The 20319-nt window shown below is 44.9% G+C and overlaps 17 non-coding genes across 17 annotated transcripts; all 17 read left to right on the forward strand.

Moving 5' to 3' along the window:
• The first annotated feature begins 701 nt into the window (after positions 1-701).
• On the forward strand, positions 702-773 carry TRNAA-UGC (transfer RNA alanine (anticodon UGC)). Its single transcript has one exon. It is a non-coding gene; the product is annotated as a tRNA-Ala (tRNA).
• A 1983-nt stretch (positions 774-2756) lies between these two features.
• On the forward strand, positions 2757-2828 carry TRNAA-UGC (transfer RNA alanine (anticodon UGC)). The gene has a single exon. It is a non-coding gene; the product is annotated as a tRNA-Ala (tRNA).
• A 905-nt stretch (positions 2829-3733) lies between these two features.
• On the forward strand, positions 3734-3805 carry TRNAG-UCC (transfer RNA glycine (anticodon UCC)). The gene has a single exon. It is a non-coding gene; the product is annotated as a tRNA-Gly (tRNA).
• Positions 3806-4712: 907 nt separating this feature from the next.
• On the forward strand, positions 4713-4784 carry TRNAG-UCC (transfer RNA glycine (anticodon UCC)). The gene has a single exon. It is a non-coding gene; the product is annotated as a tRNA-Gly (tRNA).
• A 415-nt stretch (positions 4785-5199) lies between these two features.
• TRNAA-UGC (transfer RNA alanine (anticodon UGC)) lies at positions 5200-5271 on the forward strand. Its single transcript has one exon. It is a non-coding gene; the product is annotated as a tRNA-Ala (tRNA).
• A 1396-nt stretch (positions 5272-6667) lies between these two features.
• On the forward strand, positions 6668-6739 carry TRNAG-UCC (transfer RNA glycine (anticodon UCC)). Its single transcript has one exon. It is a non-coding gene; the product is annotated as a tRNA-Gly (tRNA).
• A 421-nt stretch (positions 6740-7160) lies between these two features.
• On the forward strand, positions 7161-7232 carry TRNAG-UCC (transfer RNA glycine (anticodon UCC)). Its single transcript has one exon. It is a non-coding gene; the product is annotated as a tRNA-Gly (tRNA).
• Positions 7233-8141: 909 nt separating this feature from the next.
• TRNAG-ACC (transfer RNA glycine (anticodon ACC)) lies at positions 8142-8213 on the forward strand. Its single transcript has one exon. It is a non-coding gene; the product is annotated as a tRNA-Gly (tRNA).
• Positions 8214-8633: 420 nt separating this feature from the next.
• On the forward strand, positions 8634-8705 carry TRNAG-UCC (transfer RNA glycine (anticodon UCC)). Its single transcript has one exon. It is a non-coding gene; the product is annotated as a tRNA-Gly (tRNA).
• A 909-nt stretch (positions 8706-9614) lies between these two features.
• On the forward strand, positions 9615-9686 carry TRNAG-UCC (transfer RNA glycine (anticodon UCC)). Its single transcript has one exon. It is a non-coding gene; the product is annotated as a tRNA-Gly (tRNA).
• Positions 9687-10597: 911 nt separating this feature from the next.
• TRNAG-UCC (transfer RNA glycine (anticodon UCC)) lies at positions 10598-10669 on the forward strand. Its single transcript has one exon. It is a non-coding gene; the product is annotated as a tRNA-Gly (tRNA).
• Positions 10670-11087: 418 nt separating this feature from the next.
• TRNAG-UCC (transfer RNA glycine (anticodon UCC)) lies at positions 11088-11159 on the forward strand. The gene has a single exon. It is a non-coding gene; the product is annotated as a tRNA-Gly (tRNA).
• A 1404-nt stretch (positions 11160-12563) lies between these two features.
• On the forward strand, positions 12564-12635 carry TRNAG-UCC (transfer RNA glycine (anticodon UCC)). The gene has a single exon. It is a non-coding gene; the product is annotated as a tRNA-Gly (tRNA).
• A 417-nt stretch (positions 12636-13052) lies between these two features.
• TRNAG-UCC (transfer RNA glycine (anticodon UCC)) lies at positions 13053-13124 on the forward strand. The gene has a single exon. It is a non-coding gene; the product is annotated as a tRNA-Gly (tRNA).
• Positions 13125-13544: 420 nt separating this feature from the next.
• Positions 13545-13616, forward strand: TRNAG-UCC (transfer RNA glycine (anticodon UCC)). The gene has a single exon. It is a non-coding gene; the product is annotated as a tRNA-Gly (tRNA).
• A 420-nt stretch (positions 13617-14036) lies between these two features.
• On the forward strand, positions 14037-14108 carry TRNAG-UCC (transfer RNA glycine (anticodon UCC)). Its single transcript has one exon. It is a non-coding gene; the product is annotated as a tRNA-Gly (tRNA).
• A 1400-nt stretch (positions 14109-15508) lies between these two features.
• TRNAG-UCC (transfer RNA glycine (anticodon UCC)) lies at positions 15509-15580 on the forward strand. The gene has a single exon. It is a non-coding gene; the product is annotated as a tRNA-Gly (tRNA).
• The last annotated feature ends 4739 nt before the right edge of the window (positions 15581-20319 follow it).

The raw sequence follows: 20319 nt of genomic DNA on the forward strand, positions 1-20319 counted from the left end.
TTTACGTTCATTGACACCTTCGCTGCGTCACAGGTAACGAGTCGATTGTTGACTCAGAGGCCGCGCTTACAATAATGATAGCAGTGATCACAATTCTATAGGCAGCCAAACTCAGACACGAGACGGAGCACCAGGCAATATTCTGTCACTCTGTGCCCATCGTTACAATGCACGTGTTCCAGATGAACAGCTGAAAGCAGCCTCGCAAATGCAAGCGTCGGTGGTATGGTGGTTAGCATAGCTGCCTTCCAGGCAGTTGACCCGGGTTTTATTCCCAGCCGAGGCCCCTTTTCTATGTTGCTCTTCTTTAAGTTATGTCATATTGTGCAATATGCTTTTTATTCTATTGCACGAAAGCCGGGCGGCTGTTTGATGAAAACGCCCGACTATTTTAAAAAGTCAGAGTTTCATGTTTCTGATTCTTCTGCAAGAAAATAACTTTTGAGGCTGAAGTTGGGCAAATGTCCACTACTGCTTCAACACTGTTAGCGCCTTTACGTTCATTGACACCGTCACAGGTAGTTCGATTCGATTGTCGACTCAGAGGCCTCGCTTACAATAATTATAGCAGTGATCACAATTTTATAGGCAGCCGAATTCACACACCGCAAGGAGCCTTAGCCAATTTTCTGTCACTCTCTGCTCATCGTTACAATGCACGTGTCCCGGATGAACAGCTGAAAGCAGCCTCGCAAATGCAAGCGTCGGTGGCATAGTGGTTAGCATAGCTGCCTTGCAAGCAGTTGATCTGGGTTCGATTCCCGGCCGACGCATCTTTTCTATGTTGCTTTTTTCTAAGTTGTTTTACATTGTGCAATCCGCTGTTTGTTCTATTGCACGAAAGCCATTCGGCTGTTTGACGAAAACGCCCAACTATTTTGAAAATTCAGAGTTTCATGTTTCAGATTCTTTTGACACAAAATAACTTCTGAGGCTCAAGTTGGGCTAACTTCTACTAATGCTTCACCACTGTTAGCGCCTTTACGATCATTGACATCTCCGCTGCGTCACAGGTAACGAGTCGATATTTGACTCATAGGCCGCGCTTACAATAATGATAGCAGTGATCACAACTTTTTAGGCAGCCAAATTCAGACACGGCACGGAGCCTCAGCCAAATTTCTGTCACTCTCTGCTCATCGTAACAATGCACGTGTTCCGGATGAACAGCTGAAAGCAGCCTCGCAAATGCGGGCGTCGGTGGTATAGTGGTTAGCATAGCTGCCTTCTAAGCAGTTGACCCGGGTTTATTTCCCAGCCGACGCACCTTTTCTATGTTGCTTTTTTCTAAGTTGTGTTGTATTGTGCAATACGCTGTTTATACTATTGCACGAAAGCCATTCGGCTGTTTGACGAAAACGCCCAACTATTTTAAAAAGTCAAAGTTTTATGTTTCAGATTCTTCTGCAGCAAAATAACTTTTGAGGCTCAAGTTGGGCTAACTTCTACTAATGCTTCACCACTGTTAGCGCCTTTACGATCATTGACATCTCCGCTGCGTCACAGGTAACGAGTCGATATTTGACTCATAGGCCGCGCTTACAATAATGATAGCAGTGATCACAACTTTTTAGGCAGCCGAATTCAGACACGGCACGGAGCCTCAGCGAAATTTCTGTCACTCTCTGCCCATCGTAACAATGCACGTGTTCCGGAGGAACAGCTGAAAGCAGCCTCGCAAATGCGGGCGTCGGTGGTATAGGGGTTAGCATAGCTGCCTTCTAAGCAGTTGACCCGGGTTTATTTCCCAGCCGACGCACCTTTTCTATGTTGCTTTTTTCTAAGTTGTGTTATATTGTGCAATACGCTGTTTATACTATTGCACGAAAGCCATTCGGCTGTTTGACGAAAACGCCCAACTATTTTAAAAAGTGAAAGTTTTATGTTTCAGATTCTTCTGCAGCAAAATAACTTATGAGGCTCATGTTGGGCTTCCGGAGCCCTCCACTACGGCGTCTCTCATAATCATAGAGTGGTTTTGGGACGTTAAACCCCACATATCAATCAATCAATCATGTTGGGCTAACTTCTTCTAATACTTCACTACTGTTTGCACCTTTACGTTCATTGACACCTCCGCTGCGTCACAGGTAACGAGTCGATTGTTGACTCAGAGGCCGCGCTGACAATAATGATAGCAGTGATCACAATTTTATAGGCAGCCAAAATCAGACACGGGACGTAGCACCAGGCAATATTCTATCTCTCTGCCCATCGTTACAATGCACGTGTTCCAGATGAACAGCTGAAAGCAGCCTCGCAAATGCAAGCGTCGGTGGTATGGTGGTTAGCATAGCTGCCTTCCAGGCAGTTGACCCGGGTTTTATTCCCAGCCGAGGCCCCTTTGTTATGTTGCTCTTCTTTAAGTTATGTCATATTGTGCAATATGCTTTTTATTCTATTGCACGAAAGCCGGTCGGCTGTTTGATGAAAACGCCCGACTATTTTAAAAAGTCAGAGTTTCATGTTTCAGATTCTTCAGCAAGAAAATAACTTTTGAGGCTGAAGTTGGTCAAATGTCCACTACTGCTTCACCACTGTTAGCGCCTTTACGTTCATTGGCACCGTCACAGAGAGTTCGATTCGATTGTTGACTCAGAGGCCTCGCTTACAATAATTATAGCAGTGATCACAATTTTATAGGCAGCCGAATTCACACACCGCAAGGAGCCATAGCCAATTTTCTGTCACTCTCTGCTCATCGTTACAATGCACGTGTCCCGGATGAACAGCTGAAAGCAGCCTCGCAAATGCAAGCGTCGGTGGTATAGTGGTTAGAATAGCTGCCTTGCAAGCAGTTGATCTGGGTTTGATTCCCGGCCGACGCATCTTTTCTATGTTGCTTTTTTCTAAGTTGTTTTACATTGTGCAATCCGCTGTTTGTTCTATTGCACGAAAGCCATTCGGCTCTTTGACGAAAACGCCCAACTATTTTGAAAATTCAGAGTTTCATGTTTCAGATTCTTCTGCAAGAAAATAACTTTTGATGCTGAAGTTGGGCAAACGTCTACTACTGCTTCAACACTGTTAGCGGCTTTACGCTCAATGACACCATCACAGGTAACGAGTCGATTGTTGACTCAGAGGCATTGCTTACAATAATGATAGCAGTGATCACAATTTTATAGGCAGCCGAATTCAGACACGGCAAGGAGCCTCAGCCAATTTTCTGTCACTCTCTGCCCATCGTTACACTGCACGTGTTCCGGATGAACAGCTGAAAGCAGCCTCGCAAATGCAAGCGTCGGTGGTATAGTGGTTAGAATAGCTGCCTTGCAAGTAGTTGATCTGGGTTTGATTCCCGGCCGACGCATCTTTTCTATGTTGCTTTTTTCTAAGTTGTTTTACATTGTGCAATCCACTGTTTGTTCTATTGCACGAAAGGCATTCGGATGTTGGACGAAAACGCTCAACTATTTCAAAAAGTCAAGATTTCATGTTTCAGATTCTTCTGCAGCCGAATAACTTCTGAGGCTGATGTTGGGCTAACTTCTACTAATGCTTCACTACTGTTAGCGCCTTTACGTCCATTGACACCTCCGCTGCGTCACAGGTAACGAGTCAATCGTTGACTAAGAGGCCGCGCTTACAATAATGATAGCAGTGTTTACAATTTTATAGGCAGCCAAAATCAGACACGGCACGGAGTCTAGTCAATTTTCTGTCACTCTCTGCCAATTGTTACAATGCACGTGTTCCGGATGAACAGCTGAAAGCAGCCTCGAAAATGCTGGCGTCGGTGGTATAGTGGTTAGCATAGCTGCCTTCCAAGCAGTTGCCCCGGGTTTGATTCCCGGCCGACGCATCTTTTCTATGTTGCTTTTGCTAAGTTATGTTATATTGTGCAATATGCTGTTTATTCTATTGCACGAAAGCCATTCGGCTGTTTGATGAAAACGCCCGACTATTTTATAAATTCAGAGTTTCATGTTTCAGATTCTTCTGCAAGAAAATAACTTTTGATGCTGAAGTTGGGCAAACGTCTACTACTCCAACACTGTTAGCGCCTTTACGTTCATTGACACCTCCGCTGCGTCACAGGTAACGAGTCGATTGTTGACTCAGAGGCCACGCTAACAGTAATGATAGCAGTGATCACAATTTTATAGGCACCCAAATTCAGACACGGGACGGAGCACGAGGCAATGTTCTATCTCCCTGCCCATCGTGACAATGCACGTGTTCCGGATGAACACCTGAAAGCAGCCTCGCAGAAGCTGATGTCGGTGGTATAGTGGTTAACATAGCTGCCTTCTAAGCAGTTGATCCGGGTTTGATTTCCAGCCGAAGCACCTTTTCAATGTTGCTTTTTTCTAAGTTGTGTTATAATGAGCAATACGCTGTTTATACTATTGCACGAAAGCCATTCGGCTGTTGGACGAAAACGCTCAACTACTTTGTAAAGTCAGAGTTTCATGTTTCAGAATATTCTGCAGCAAAATAACTTCTGAGGCTGATGTTGGGCAAACGTCTACTACTGCTTCAACACTGTTAGCGCCTTTACGTTCATTGACACCTCCGCTGCGTCACAGGTAACGAGTCGATTGTTGACTCAGAGGCGCGCTGACCATAATGATAGCAGTGATCACAATTTTATAGGCAGCCAAATTCAGACACGGGACGGAGCACCAGGCAATATTCTATCACTCTCTGCCCATCGTTACAATGCACGTGTTCCGGATGAACAGCTGAAAGCAGCCTCGCAAATGCAAGCGTCGGTGGTATGGTGGTTAGCATAGCTGCCTTCCAAGCAGTTGACCTGGGTTTGATTCCCAGCCGAGGCACCTTTTCTATGTTGCTCTTCTTTATGTTGTGGTATATTGTGCAATATGCTTTTTATTCTATTGCACGAAAGCCGGTCGGCTGTTTGATGAAAATGCCCGACTATTTTAAAAAGTCAGAGTTTCATGTTTCAGATTCTTCAGCAAGAAAATAACTTTTGAGGCTGAAGTTGGTCAAATGTCCACTACTGCTTCACCACTGTTAGCGCCTTTACGTTCATTGGCACCGTCACAGAGAGTTCGATTCGATTGTTGACTCAGAGGCCTCGCTTACAATAATTATAGCAGTGATCACAATTTTATAGGCAGCCGAATTCACACACCGCAAGGAGCCTTAGCCAATTTTCTGTCACTCTCTGCTCATCGTTACAATGCACGTGTCCCGGATGAACAGCTGAAAGCAGCCTCGCAAATGCAAGCGTCGGTGGTATAGTGGTTAGAATAGCTGCCTTGCAAGCAGTTGATCTGGGTTTGATTCCCGGCCGACGCATCTTTTCTATGTTGCTTTTTTCTAAGTTGTTTTACATTGTGCAATCCGCTGTTTGTTCTATTGCACGAAAGCCATTCGGCTCTTTGACGAAAACGCCCAACTATTTTGAAAATTCAGAGTTTCATGTTTCAGATTCTTCTGCAAGAAAATAACTTTTGATGCTGAAGTTGGGCAAACGTCTACTACTGCTTCAACACTGTTAGCGGCTTTACGCTCAATGACACCATCACAGGTAACGAGTCGATTGTTGACTCAGAGGCATTGCTTACAATAATGATAGCAGTGATCACAATTTTATAGGCAGCCGAATTCAGACACGGCAAGGAGCCTCAGCCAATTTTCTGTCACTCTCTGCCCATCGTTACACTGCACGTGTTCCGGATGAACAGCTGAAAGCAGCCTCGCAAATGCAAGCGTCGGTGGTATAGTGGTTAGAATAGCTGCCTTGCAAGTAGTTGATCTGGGTTTGATTCCCGGCCGACGCATCTTTTCTATGTTGGTTTTTTCTAAGTTGTTTTACATTGTGCAATCCACTGTTTGTTCTATTGCACGAAAGGCATTCGGATGTTGGACGAAAACGCTCAACTATTTCAAAAAGTCAAAATTTCATGTTTCAGATTCTTCTGCAGCCGAATAACTTCTGAGGCTGATGTTGGGCTAACTTCTACTAATGCTTCACTACTGTTAGCGCCTTTACGTTCATTGACACCTCCGCTGCGTCACAGGTAACGAGTCGATTGTTGACTCAGAGGCCACGCTAACAGTAATGATAGCAGTGATCACAATTTTATAGGCACCCAAATTCAGACACGGGACGGAGCACGAGGCAATGTTCTATCTCCCTGCCCATCGTGACAATGCACGTGTTCCGGATGAACACCTGAAAGCAGCCTCGCAGAAGCTGATGTCGGTGGTATAGTGGTTAACTTAGCTGCCTTCTAAGCAGTTGATCCGGGTTTGATTTCCAGCCGAAGCACCTTTTCAATGTTGCTTTTTTCTAAGTTGTGTTATAATGAGCAATACGCTGTTTATACTATTGCACGAAAGCCATTCGGCTGTTGAACGAAAACGCTCAACTACTTTGTAAAGTCAGAGTTTCATGTTTCAGAATATTCTGCAGCAAAATAACTTCTGAGGCTGATGTTGGGCAAACGTCTACTACTGCTTCAACACTGTTAGCGCCTTTACGTTCATTGACACCTCCGCTGCGTCACAGGTAACGAGTCGATTGTTGACTCAGAGGCGCGCTGACCATAATGATAGCAGTGATCACAATTTTATAGGCAGCCAAATTCAGACACGGGACGGAGCACCAGGCAATATTCTATCACTCTCTGCCCATCGTTACAATGCACGTGTTCCGGATGAACAGCTGAAAGCAGCCTCGCAAATGCAAGCGTCGGTGGTATGGTGGTTAGCATAGCTGCCTTCCAAGCAGTTGACCTGGGTTTGATTCCCAGCCGAGGCACCTTTTCTATGTTGCTCTTCTTTATGTTGTGGTATATTGTGCAATACGCTGTTTATTCTATCGCACGAAAGCAATTTGGCTGTTCGACAAAAGTGCCCACATAATTTAAAAAGCCTGAGTTTCATGTTTCAGATTCTTGTCACACAAAATAACTTCTGGGGCTCAATTTAGGCTAACTCCTAGTAATGCTTCACCACTGTTAGCGCCTTTACGTTCATTGAAATCTCCGCTGCGTCACAGGTAACGAGTCGATTGTTCACTCGGGGGCCGTGCTTTTATTAATAATAGCAGTGATCACAATTTTATAGGCAGCCAAATTCAGACACAGCACGGAGCCCCAACCAATTTTCTGTCACCCTCTGCCCATCGTTACAATGTACGTGTTCCGGATGAACAGCTGAAAGCAGCCTCGCAAATGCCGGCGTCGGCGGTATAGTGGTTAGCATAGCTGCCTTCCAAGCAGTTGACCCGGGTTTGATTCCCGGCCGACGCATCTATTCTATGTTGCTTTTGCTAAGATGTGTTATATTGTGAAATATGTTGTTTATTCTATTGCACGAAAGCCATTCGGCTGTTTGACGAAAACGCCCAACTATTTTAAAAAGTCAGAGTTTCATGTTTCAGATTCTTCTGCAACAAAATCACTTCTCATGCTGAAGTTGGGCAAACGTCTACTACTGCTTCGACACTGTTAGCGCCTTTACGTTCATTGACACCTCCGCTGCGTCACAGGTAACGAGTCGATTGTTGACTCAGAGACTGCGCTAACACTAATGATAGCAGTGATCACAATTTTATAGGCAGCCAAACTCAGACACGGGATGGAGCACCAGGCAATATTCTATCTCTCTGCCCATCGTTACAATGCACGTTTTCCGGATGAACACCTGAAAGCAGCCTCGCAGATGCTGGCGTCGGTGGTAAAGTGGTTAGCATAGCTGCCTTCCAAGCAGTTGACACGGGTTCGATTCCCGGCTGACGGAACTTTTCTTTGTTGCTTTTGCTAAGTTATGTTATATTGTGCATTATGCTGTTTATTCTATTGAACGAAAGCCATTCGGCTGTTTGACGAAAACGCCCGACTATTTTAAAAAGTCAGTGTTTCATGTTTCAGATTCTTCTGCAACAAAATAACTTTTGAGGCTAAAGTTGGGCAAACGTTTACTACTGCTTCAACACTGTTACCGCCTTTACGTTCATTGACAACTCCGCTGCGTCACAGGTAACGAGTCGATTGTTGACTCAGAGGCCGCGCTTACAATAATTATAGCAGTGATCACAATTTTATAGGCAGCCAAATTCAGACACGGCACATAGTCTAGTCAATTTTATGTCACTCTCTGCCCATCGTTACAATGCACGTGTTCCCGATGAACAGCTGAAAGCAGCCTCGAAAATGCTGGCGTCGGTGGTATAGTGGTTAGCATAGCTGCCTACCAAGCAGTTGACACGGGTTCGATTCCCGGCTGACGGAACTTTTCTTTGTTGCTTTTGCTAAGTTATGTTATATTGTGCATTATGCTGTTTATTCTATTGAACGAAAGCCATTCGGCTGTTTGACGAAAAGGCCCGACTATTTTAAAAATTCAGAGTTTCATGTTTCAGATTCTTCTGCAAGGAAATGAATTTTGATGCTGAAGTTGGGCAAACGTCTACTACTGCTTCAACACTGTTAGCGCCTTTACGTTCATTGAAATCTCCGCTGCGTCACAGGTAACGAGTCGATTGTTCACTCGGGGGCCGTGCTTACAATAATAATAGCAGGGATCACAATTTTATAGGCAGCCAAATTCAGACACAGCACGGAGCCCCAGCCAATTTTCTGTCACCCTCTGCCCATCGGTACAATGTACGTGTTCCGGATGAACAGCTGAAAGCAGCCTCGCAAATGCCGGCGTCGGTGGTATAGTGGTTAGCATAGCTGCCTTCCAAGCAGTTGACCCGGGTTCGATTGCCGGCCGACGCATCTTTTCTTTGTTGCTTCTACTGAGTTTTGTTACATTGTGCAATACACTGTTATTTCCATTGCACGAAAGCCATTCGGCTGTTCGACGAAAAGACCCAACTATTTTAAAAAGTCAGTTTCATGTTTCAAAATCTTCTGACACAAAATAACTTCTGAGGCTGATGTTGGGCTAACTTCTACTAATGCTTCACTACTGTTACCGCCTTTACGTTCATTGACACCTCCGCTGCGTCACAGGTAACGAGTCGACTGTTGACTCAGAGGCCGCGGTTATAATAATTATAGCAGTGATCACAATTATATAGGCAGCCAAATTCAGACACGGCAGGGAGCCCCAGCCGCTTTTTCGTCACTCTCTGCCCATCGTTACAATGCACGTGTTCCGGATGAACAGCTGAAGCAGCCTCGCAAATTCTGGCGTCAGTGGTATAGTGGTTAGCATAGCTGCCTTCCAAGCAGTTGTCTCGGGTTTGATTCCCGGCCGACGCATCTTTTCTATGTTGCTTTTGCTAAGTTATGGTATATTGTGCAATATGCTGTTGATTCTACTGCACGAACGCCATTCGGCTGTTTGATGAAAACGCCCGACTATTTTAAAAAGTCAGTGTTTCATGTTTCAGATTCTTCTGCAAGAAAATAACTTTTGAGGCTGAAGTTGGGCAAACGTCTACTACTGCTTCAACACTGTTAGCGCCTTTGCGTTCATTGACACCTCCGCTGCGTCACAGGTAACGAGTCGATTGTTGACTCAGAGGCCGCGCTTACAATAATGATAGCAGTGATCACAATTCTATAGGCAGCCAAACTCAGACACGGCACGGAGCACAAGGCAATATTCTATCACTCTCTGCCCATCGTTACAATGCTCGTGTTCCGGATGAACAGCTGAAAGCAGCCTCGCAAATGCAAGCGTCGGTGGTATGGTGGTTAGCATAGCTGCCTTCCAAGCAGTTGACCCGGGTTTGATTCCCGGGCGACGCATCTTTTCTATGTTGATTTTTTCTAAGTTGTGTTATAAAGTGCAAAATGCTGTTTATACTATTGCACGAAAGCCATTCGGCTGTTTGACGAAAACGCCAACCTACTTTAAAAAGTCAGAGTTTCATGTTTCAGATTCTTCTGCAGCAAAATAACTTCTGAGGCTGATGTTTGGCTAACTTCTACTAATGCTTCACTACTGTTAGCGCCTTTACGTTTGTTGACACCTCCGCTGCGCCGCAGGTAACGAGTCAATCGTTGACTCAGAGACTGCGCTAACACTAATGATAGCAGTGATCACAATTTTATAGGCAGCCAAACTCAGACACGGGATGGAGCACCAGGCAATATTCTATCTCTCTGCCCATCGTTACAATGCACGTTTTCCGGATGAACACCTGAAAGCAGCCTCGCAGATGCTGGCGTCGGTGGTAAAGTGGTTAGCATAGCTGCCTTCCAAGCAGTTGTCCCGGATTTGATTCCCGGCCGACGCATATTTTCTATTTTGTTTTGGCTAAGTTATGTTATATTGTGCATTATGCTGTTTATTCTATTGCACGAAAGCCATTCAGCTGTTTGATGAAAACGCCCGACTATTTTAAAAAGTCAGTGTTTCATGTTTCAGATTCTTCTGCAACAAAATAACTTTTGAGGCTAAAGTTGGGCAAACGTTTACTACTGCTTCAACACTGTTACCGCCTTTACGTTCATTGACAACTCCGCTGCGTCACAGGTAACGAGTCGATTGTTCACTCGGGGGCCGTGCTTACAATAATAATAGCAGGGATCACAATTTTATAGGCAGCCAAATTCAGACACAGCACGGAGCCCCAGCCAATTTTCTGTCACCCTCTGCCCATCGGTACAATGTACGTGTTCCGGATGAACAGCTGAAAGCAGCCTCGCAAATGCCGGCGTCGGTGGTATAGCGGTTAGCATAGCTGCCTTCCAAGCAGTTGACCCGGGTTCGATTCCCGGCCGACGCATCTTTTCTTTGTTGCTTCTACTGAGTTTTGTTACATTGTGCAATACACTGTTATTTCCATTGCACGAAAGCCATTCGGCTGTTCGACGAAAAGACCCAACTATTTTAAAAAGTCAGTTTCATGTTTCAAAATCTTCTGACACAAAATAACTTCTGAGGCTGATGTTGGGCTAACTTCTACTAATGCTTCACTACTGTTACCGCCTTTACGTTCATTGACACCTCCGCTGCGTCACAGGTAACGAGTCGATTGTTGACTCCGAGGCCGCGCTTACAATAATGGTAGCAGTGATCACAATTCTATAGGCAGCCAAACTCAGACACGGCACGGAGCACCGGGCAATATTCTATCACTCTCTGCCCATCGTTACAATGCTCGTGTTCCGGATGAACAGCTGAAAGCAGCCTCGCAAATGCAAGCGTCGGTGGTATGGTGGTTAGCATAGCTGCCTTCCAAGCAGTTGACCCGGGTTTGATTCCCGGGCGACGCATCTTTTCTATGTTGATTTTTTCTAAGTTGTGTTATAAATGCAATATGCTGTTTATACTATTGCACGAAAGCCATTCGGCTGTTTGACGAAAACGCCAACCTACTTTAAAAAGTCAGAGTTTCATGTTTCAGATTCTTCTGCAGCAAAATAACTTCTGAGGCTGATGTTTGGCTATTTTCTACTAATGCTTCACTACTGTTAGCGCCTTTACGTTTGTTGACACCTCCGCTGCGCCGCAGGTAACGAGTCAATCGTTGACTAAGAGGCCGCGCTTACAATAATGATAGCAGTGATCACAATTTTATAGGCAGCCAAATTCAGCCACGCAACGGAGCACGACGCAATGTTCTATTTCTCTGCCCATCGTTACAATGCTCGTGTTCCGGATGAACCGCTGAAAGCAGCCTCGCAAATGCAAGCGTCGGTGGTATGGTGGTTAGCATAGCTGCCTTCCAAGAAGTTGACCCGGGTTTGATTCCCGGGCGACGCATCTTTTCTATGTTGATTTTTTCTAAGTTGTGTTATAATGTGCAATATGCTGTTTATACTATTGCACGAAAGCCATTCGGCTGTTCGACGAAAACACCCGACTATTTTAAAAAGTCCGTGTTTCATGTTTAGGACTCTTCTGCAAGAAAATAACTTTTGAGGCAGAAGTTGGGCAAACGTCTACTACTGCTTCAACACTGTTAGCGCCTTTACTTTCTTTGACACCTCCGCTGCGTCACAGGTAACCAGTCGATTGTTGACTCAGAGGCCGCGCTTACCATAATGATAGCAGTGATCACAATTTTATAGGCAGCCAAATTCAGACACGGGACGGAGCACCAGGCAATATTCTATCACTCTCTGCCCATCGTTACAATGCACGTGTTCCGGATGAGCAGCTGAAAGCAGCTTCGCAAATGCAAGCGTCGATGGTATGGTGGTTAGCATAGCTGCCTTCCAAGCAGTTGACCTGGGTTTGATTCCCAGCCGAGGCACCTTTTTTATGTTGCTCTTCTTTATGTTGTGGTATATTGTGCAATACGCTGTTTATTCTATTGTACGAAAGCCATTTGGCTGTTCGACGAAAATGCCCACATATTTTAAAAAGCCTGAGTTTCATGTTTCAGATTCTTCTCACACAAAATAACTTCTGGGGCTCAATTTAGGCTAACTTCTAGTAATTCTTCACCACTGTTAGCGCCTTTACGTTCATTGAAATCTCCGCTGCGTCACAGGTAACGAGTCTATTGTTCACTCGGGGGCCGTGCTTTTATTAATAATAGCAGTGATCACAATTTTATAGGCAGCCAAATTCAGACACAGCACGGAGCCCCAGCCAATTTTCTGTCACCCTCTGCCCATCGTTACAATGTACGTGTTCCGGATGAACAGCTGAAAGCAGCCTCGCAAATGCCGGCGTCGGTGGTATAGTGGTTAGCATAGCTGCCTTCCAAGCAGTTGACCCGGGTTCGATTCCCGGCCGACGCATCTTTTCTTTGTTGCTTCTACTGAGTTGTGTTACATTGTGCAATACACTGTTATTTCTATTGCACGAAAGCCATTCGGCTGTTCGACGAAAAGACCCAAGTATTTTAAAAAGTCAGTTTCATGTTTCAAAATCTTCTGACACAAAATAACTTCTGAGGGTGAAGTTGGCCTAACTTCTTCTAAAGCTTCATCACTGTTAGCGCCTTTACGATCATTGACATCTCCGCTGCGTCACGGGTAACGAGTCGGTTGTTCACTCAGGGGCCGTGCTTACAATAATGATAGCAGTAATCACAATTTTATAGGCAGCCAAATTCAGACACATCACGGAGCCTCAGCCAATATTCTGTCACTCTCTGCCCATCGTTACGATGCACTTGTCACCGATGAACAGCTGAAGCAGCCTCGCAAATGCCGGCGTCAGTGATATAGTGGTTAGCATTGCTGCCTTCCAAGCAGTTGTCCCGGGTTTGATTCCCGGCCGACGCATCTTTTCTATGTTGCTCTTTTCTCAGTTGTGTTATAATGTGCAATACGCTGTTTATTTCATTGCACGAAAGCCATTTGGCTGTCTGACGAAAACGCCAAACTATTTTAAAAAGTCAGAGTCTCATGTTTCAGATTCACCTGACACAAAATAACTTCTGAGGCTGAAGTTGGGCTAACTTCTACTATTGCTTCAACACTGTTAGCGCCTTTACGTTCATTGACATCTCCGCTGCGTCACAGGTGACGAGTGGATTGTTGACTCAGAGGCCGCGCTTACAATAATGATAGCAGTGATCACAATTTTATAGGCAGCCAAATTCAGACACGGGATGAGCCCCAGGCAATATTCTATCACTCTCTGCCCGTCGTTACAATGCACGTGTTCCGGATGAACAGCTGAAAGCAGCCTCGCAAACTCTGGCGTTCGTGGTATAGTGGTTAGCATAGCTGCCTTCCAAGCAGTTGACCCGGGTTTGATTCCCGGCCGACGCATCTCTTCTATGTTGCTTTTGCTAAGTTTTGTTATAATGTGCAATATGCTGTTTATTCTATTGCACGAAAGCCATTCGGCTGTTTGACGAAAACGCCCAACTATTTTTAAAAGTCAGAGTTTCATGTTTCAGATTTTACTGCAACAACATAAGTTCTGGGGCTAAAGTGTGGCAAAACTCTACTATTGCTTTACTACTGTTAGCGCCTTTTCGTTTCTTGACACCTCCGCTGCGTCACAAGTGACGAGTCGATTGTTGACTCAGAGGCCGCGCTTACAATAATGATAGCAGTGATCACAATTTTATAGGCAGCTAAATTCAGACACGGGACGGAGCCCCAGCCAATTTTCTGTCACTCTCTGCCCATAGTTACATTGTACGTGTTCCGGATGAACAGCTGAATGCAGCCTCGCAAATGCCGGCGTCGGTGGTATAGTGGTTAGCATAGCTGCCTTCCAAGCAGTTGACCCGGGTTCAATTCCCGGCCGACGCATCTTTTCTGTGTTGCTTTTGCTGAGTTTTGTTACATTGTGCAATACACTGTTATTTCCACTGCACGAAAGCCATTCGGCTGTTTGACGAAAAGGCATATCTATTTTAAAATGTCAGATTTTCCTGTATCAGATTCTTCTGACACAAAATAACCTCTGAGGCTCAAGTTGGGCTAACTTCTACTAATGCTTCACTACTTTTAGTGCCTTTACATTTATTGACACCTCCGCTGCGTCACAGGTAACGAGTCAATTGTTGACTCAAAAGCCTGGCTTACAATAATGATAGCAGTGATCACAATTTTATAGGCAGCCGAATTCAGACACGGCACTGAGCCCCAGCCAATTTTCTGTCACTCTCTGCCCATCGTTACAATGCACGTGTTCCGGATGAACAGCTGAAAGCAGCCTGGCAAATGCTGGCGTCGGTGGTATAGTGGTTAGCATAGCTCCCTTCCAAGCAGTTGACCTGGGTTTGATTGCCAGCCGACGCAACTTTTCTTTGTTGCTTTTGCTAAGTTATGTTATATTGTGCAATATGCTGTTCATTCTATTGCACGAAAGCCATTCGGCTGTTTCACGTAAACGCCCAACTATTTTAAAAAGTCAGAGTTTCATGTTTCAGATTCTTCTGCAGCAAAATAACTTCTGAGGCTGATGTTGGGCTAACTACTACTAATGCTTCACTACTGTTAGCGCCTTTACGATCATTGACACCTCCGCTGCGTCACAGGTAACGAATCGATTGTTGACTCAGAGGCCACGCTTCCAATAATGATAACACTGGTCTCAATTTTATAAGCAGCCACAATCAGACACGCAACGGAGCACCAGGCAATATTCTATCACTATAGCCCATCGTTACAATGCACATGTTCCGGATGAACAGCTCAAAGCAGCCTGGCAAATGCTGTCGTCGGTGGTATAGTGGTTAGCATAGGTCCCTTCCAAGCAGTTGACCTGGGTTTGATTCCCAGCCGACGCACCTTTTCTATGTTGCTTTTTTCTACGTTGTGTTATAATGTGCAATACGCTGTTTATTCTATTGCATGAAAGCCATTCGGCTGTTTGACAAAAACGCCCATTTTAAAAAGTCAGAGTTTCATGTTTCAGATTCTTCTGCAGCAAAATAACTTCTGAGGCTGATGTTGGGCTAACTACTACAAATGCTTCACTACTGTTAGCGCCTTTACGATCATTGACACCTCCGCTGCGTCACAGGTAACGAGACGATAATTTACTCAGAGGCCACGCTTACAATAATGATAGCAGTGATCACATTTTTTTAGGCAGCCAAATTCAGACACGGCACGGAGCCTCAGCCAATTTTCTGTAACTCTCTGCCCATCGTTACAATGCGGGTGTTTCGGATGAACAGCTGAATGCAGCCTCGCAAATGCTAGCGTCGGTGGTATAGTGGTTAGCATAGGTGCCTTCCAAGCAGTTGACCTGGGTTTGATTCCCAGCCGACGCAGCTTTTCTGTGTTGCTTTTTTCTAAGTTGTGTTATAATGTGCAATACGCAGTTTATACTATTACACGAAAACCATTCGGCTGTTTCACGAAAACGCCCAACTATTTTAAAAAGTCAGAGTTTCATGTTTCAGATTCTTCTGCTGCAAAATAACTTCTGAGGCTGTTGGTGGGCTAACTTTTCTTAATGCTTCACTACTGTTAGCGCCTTTACGTTCATTGACACCTCCGCTGCGTCACAGGCAACGAGTCGATTGTTGACTCAGAGGCCGCGCTTACAATAATGATAGCAGTGATCACAATTTTTTAGGCAGCCAAATTCAGACACGGCACGGAGCCTCAGCCAATTTTCTGTCACTCTCTGCCCATCGTTACAATGCACGTGTTTCGGATGAACAGCTGAAAGCAGCCTCGCAAATGCAAGCGTCGGTGGTATAGTGGTTAGCATAGCTGCCTTCTAAGCAGTTGACCCGGGTCTGATTCCCAGCCGACGCACCATTTCTGTGTTGCTTTTTTCTAAGTTGTGTTATAATGTGCGATACGCTGTTTATACTATCGCACAAAAGCCATTCGGCTGTTTCACGAAAACGCCCAACTATTTTAAAAAGTCAGAGTTTCTTGTTTCAGATTCTTCTGCAGCAAAATAACTTCTGAGGCTGATGTTGGGCTAACTACTACTAATGCTTCACTACTGTTAGCGCCTTACGATCATTGACACCTCCGCTGCGTCACATGTAACAATTCGATTGTTCACTCAGAGGCCATGCTTACAATAACGATAACAGTGATCACAATTTTATAGGCAGCCAAATTCAGACACAGCACGGAGCCCCGGTCAATTTTCTGTCACTCTCTGCCCATCGTTACAATGCACGTGTGCCGGATGAACAGCTGAAGCAGCCTCGCAAATGCCGGCGTCAGTGGTATAGTGGTTAGCACAGCTGCCTTCCAAGCAGTTGACCCGGGTTTGATTCCCTTGCGACGCACCTTTTCTATGTTGCTTTTTTCTAAGTTGTGTTATATTGTGCAATACGCTGTTTATACTATTGCACGAAAGCGATTTGGCTGTTTGACGAAAACGCCCAATTATTTTTAAAAGTCAGAGTTTCATGTTTCAGATTCTTCGGCTGCAAAATAACTTCTGAGGCTGTTGTTGGGCTAACTTTTCCTAATGCTTCACTACTGTTAGCGCCTTTACGTTCATTGACACCTCTGCTGTGTCACAGGCAACGACTCGATTGTTGACTCAGAGGCCGCGCTTACAATAATGATAGCAGTGATCACAATTTTTTAGGCAGCCAAATTCAGACACGGCACGGAGCCTCAGCCAATTTTCTGTCACTCTCTGGCCATCGTTACAATGCACGTGTTTCGGATGAAGAGCTGAAAGCAGCCTCGCAAATGCTAGCGTCGGTGGTAAAGTGGTTAGCATAGCTGCCTTCCAAGCAGTTGACCAGGGTTTGATTCCCAGCCGACGCAGCTTTTCTGTGTTGCTTTTTTCTAAGTTGTGTTATAATGTGCAATACGCTGTTTATACTATTGCACGAAAGCCATTCGGCTGTTTCACGAAAACGCCAAACTATTTTAAAAAGTCAGAGTTTCATGTTTCAGATTCTTCTGCAGCAAAATAACTTCTGAGGCTGATGTTGGGCTAACTACTACAAATGCTTCACTACTGTTAGCGCCTTTACGACCATTGACACCTCCGCTGCGTCACAGGTAAAAATTCGATTGTTCACTCAGAGGCCATGCTTAGAATAACGATAACAGTAATCACAATTTTATAGGCAGCGAAATTCAGACACAGCACGGAGCCCCGGCCAATTTTCTGTCACTCTCTGCCCATCGTTACAATGCACGTGTGCCGGATGAACAGCTGAAGCAGCCTCGCAAATGCCGGCGTCAGTGGTATAGTGGTTAGCACAGCTGCCTTCCAAGCAGTTGACCCGGGTTTGATTCCCTTGCGACGCACCTTTTCTATGTTGCTTTTTTCTAAGTTGTGTTATATTGTGCAATACGCTGTTTATACTATTGCACGAAAGCGATTTGGCTGTTTGACGAAAACGCCCAATTATTTTTAAAAGTCAGAGTTTCATGTTTCAGATTCTTCGGCTGCAAAATTACTTCTGAGGCTGTTGTTGGGCTACCTTTTCCTAATGCTTCACTACTGTTAGCGCCTTTACGTTCATTGACACCTCCGCTGTGTCACAGGCAACGACTCGATTGTTGACTCAGAGGCCGCGCTTACAATAATGATAACAGTGATCTCAATTTTATAGGCAGCCAAAGTCAGACACGCAACGGAGCACCAGGCAATATTCTATGACTCTAGCCCATCGTTACAATGCACCTGTTCCGGATGAACAGCTCAAAGCAGCCTGGCAAATGCTGGCGTCGGTGGTATAGTGGTTAGCATAGCTCCCTTCTAAGCAATTGACCTGGGTTTGATTCCCAGCCGACGCACCTTTTGTATGCTGCTTTTTTCTAAAGTGTGTTATAATGTGCAATACGCTGTTTATTCTATTGCATTAAAGCCATTCGGCTGTTTGACGAAAATGCCCAACTATTTCAAAAAGTCAGAGTTTCATGTTTCAGATTCTTCTGACACAAAATAACTTCTGAGGCTCAAGTTGGGCTAACTTCTACTAATGATTCACCACTGTTAGCTCTTTACGTTCATCCACATCTTCGCTGCGTCACAGGTAACGACTCGATTGTTGGCTCAGAGGCCGCGCTTACAATAATGATAGAAGTGATCACAACTTTTTAGGCAGCCAAATTCAGACACGGCACGAAGTCTAGCCAATTTTCTGTCACTCTCTGCCCATCGTTACCATGCACGTGTTCCGGATGAACAGCTGAAAGCAGCCTGGCAAATGCTTGCGTCAGTGGTATAGTAGTTAGCATAGCTCCCTTCCAAGTAGTTAACCTGCGTTTGATTCCCAGCCAACGCACCTTTTCTATGTTGCTTTTTTCTAAGTTGTGTTATAATGTGCAATACGCTGTTTATTCTATCGTATGAAAGCCATTCGGCTGTTTGACGAAAACGCCCATTTTAAAAAGTCAGAGTTTTATGTTTGAGATTCTACTGCAACAAGATAAGTTCTGAGGCTAAAGTGTGGCAAACTTCTACTATTGCTTCACCACTGTTAGCGCCTTTACGTTAATTCACACCTCCGCTGCGTCAAAGGTGACGAGTCGATTGTTGACTCAGAGGCCGTGCTTACAATAATGATAGCAGTGATCACAATTTCAAAGGTAGCCAAATTCAGACACGGGATGAGCCCCCGGCAATATTCTATCACTCTCTGCCCAACGTTAGAATGCACGTGTTCCGGATGAACAGCTGAAAGCAGCCTCGCAAAAGCAAGCGTCGGTGGTATAGTGGTTAGCATAGCTGCCTTCCAAGCAGTTGACCCGGGTTTGATTCTCAGCCGACGCACCTTTTCCGTGTTGCTTTTTTCTAAGTTGTGTTATAATGTGCAATACGCTGTTCATACTATTGCACGAAAGCCATTGGGCTGTTTGACGAAAACGCCCAACTATTTTAAAAAGTCAGAGTTTCATGTTTCAGATTCTTCTGCCGCAAAATAACTTCCGAGGCTGATGTTGGGCTAACTTCTACCAATGCTCCACTACTGTTAGCGCCTTTATGTTGAATGACACCTCCGCTGCGTCACAGGTGACGAGTCGATATTTGACTCAGAGGCCGGGCTTACAATAATGATAGCAGTGATCACAATTTTATAGGCAGCCAAATTCAGACACGCAGGGAGCCCCAGCCGATTTTCTGTCACTCTCTTCCCGTTGTTACCATACACGTGCTCCGGATGAACAGCTGAAAGCAGCCTCGCAAATGCAAGCGTCGGTGGTATAGTGGTTAGCATAGCTCCCTTCCAAGCAGTTGATCCGGGTTTGATTCCCAGCCGACGCACCTTTTCTATGTTGCTTTTTTCTAAGTTGTGTTATAATGTGCAATACGCTGTTTATACTATTGCACGAAAGCCATTCGGCTGTTTGACGAAAACGCCCAACTATTTTATAAAGTCAGAGTTTCATTTTTCAGATTCTTCTGCAAGAAAGTAACCTTTGAGGCTGAAGTTGGGCAAACGTCTACTACTGCTTCAACACTGATAGCGCCTTTACGTTCATTGACACCGTCACAGGTAATAAGTCGATTGTTGACTCCGAGGCCTCGCTTAGAATAATGATAGGAATGATCACAATTTTATAGGCAGCCGAATTCAGACACGGCACGGAGCCCCAGCCAATTTTCTGTCACCCTCTACCCATCGTTACAATGTACGTGTTCCGGATGAACAGCTGAAAGCAGCCTCGCAAATGCCGGCGTCGGTGGTATAGTGGTTAGCATAGCTGCGTTCCAAGCAGTATACCTGGGTTTGATTCCCGGGCGACGCATATTTTCTATGTTGCTTTTTTCCAAGTTGTGTTATAATGTGCAATTCGCTGTTTATTTTATTGCACGAAAGCCATTTGGCTAATTGACAAAAACACCCAACTATTTGAAAAAGTCAGAGTTTCATGTTTCAGATTCTTCTGACACAAAATAACTTCTGAGGCTGATGATGGGCTAAATACAACTATTGCTTCACTACTGTTAGCGCCTTTACGTTCATTGACACCTTCGCTGGGTCACAGGTAACAAGTCGATTGTTCACTCAGAGGCCGTGCCTACAATAATGATAACAGCGATCACAATTTTATAGGCAGTCAAATTCAG

The sequence above is a fragment of the Rhipicephalus microplus genome, chromosome 8 (genome assembly GCF_043290135.1).
Source record: "Rhipicephalus microplus isolate Deutch F79 chromosome 8, USDA_Rmic, whole genome shotgun sequence".
NCBI lineage: Eukaryota > Metazoa > Arthropoda > Arachnida > Ixodida > Ixodidae > Rhipicephalus > Rhipicephalus microplus.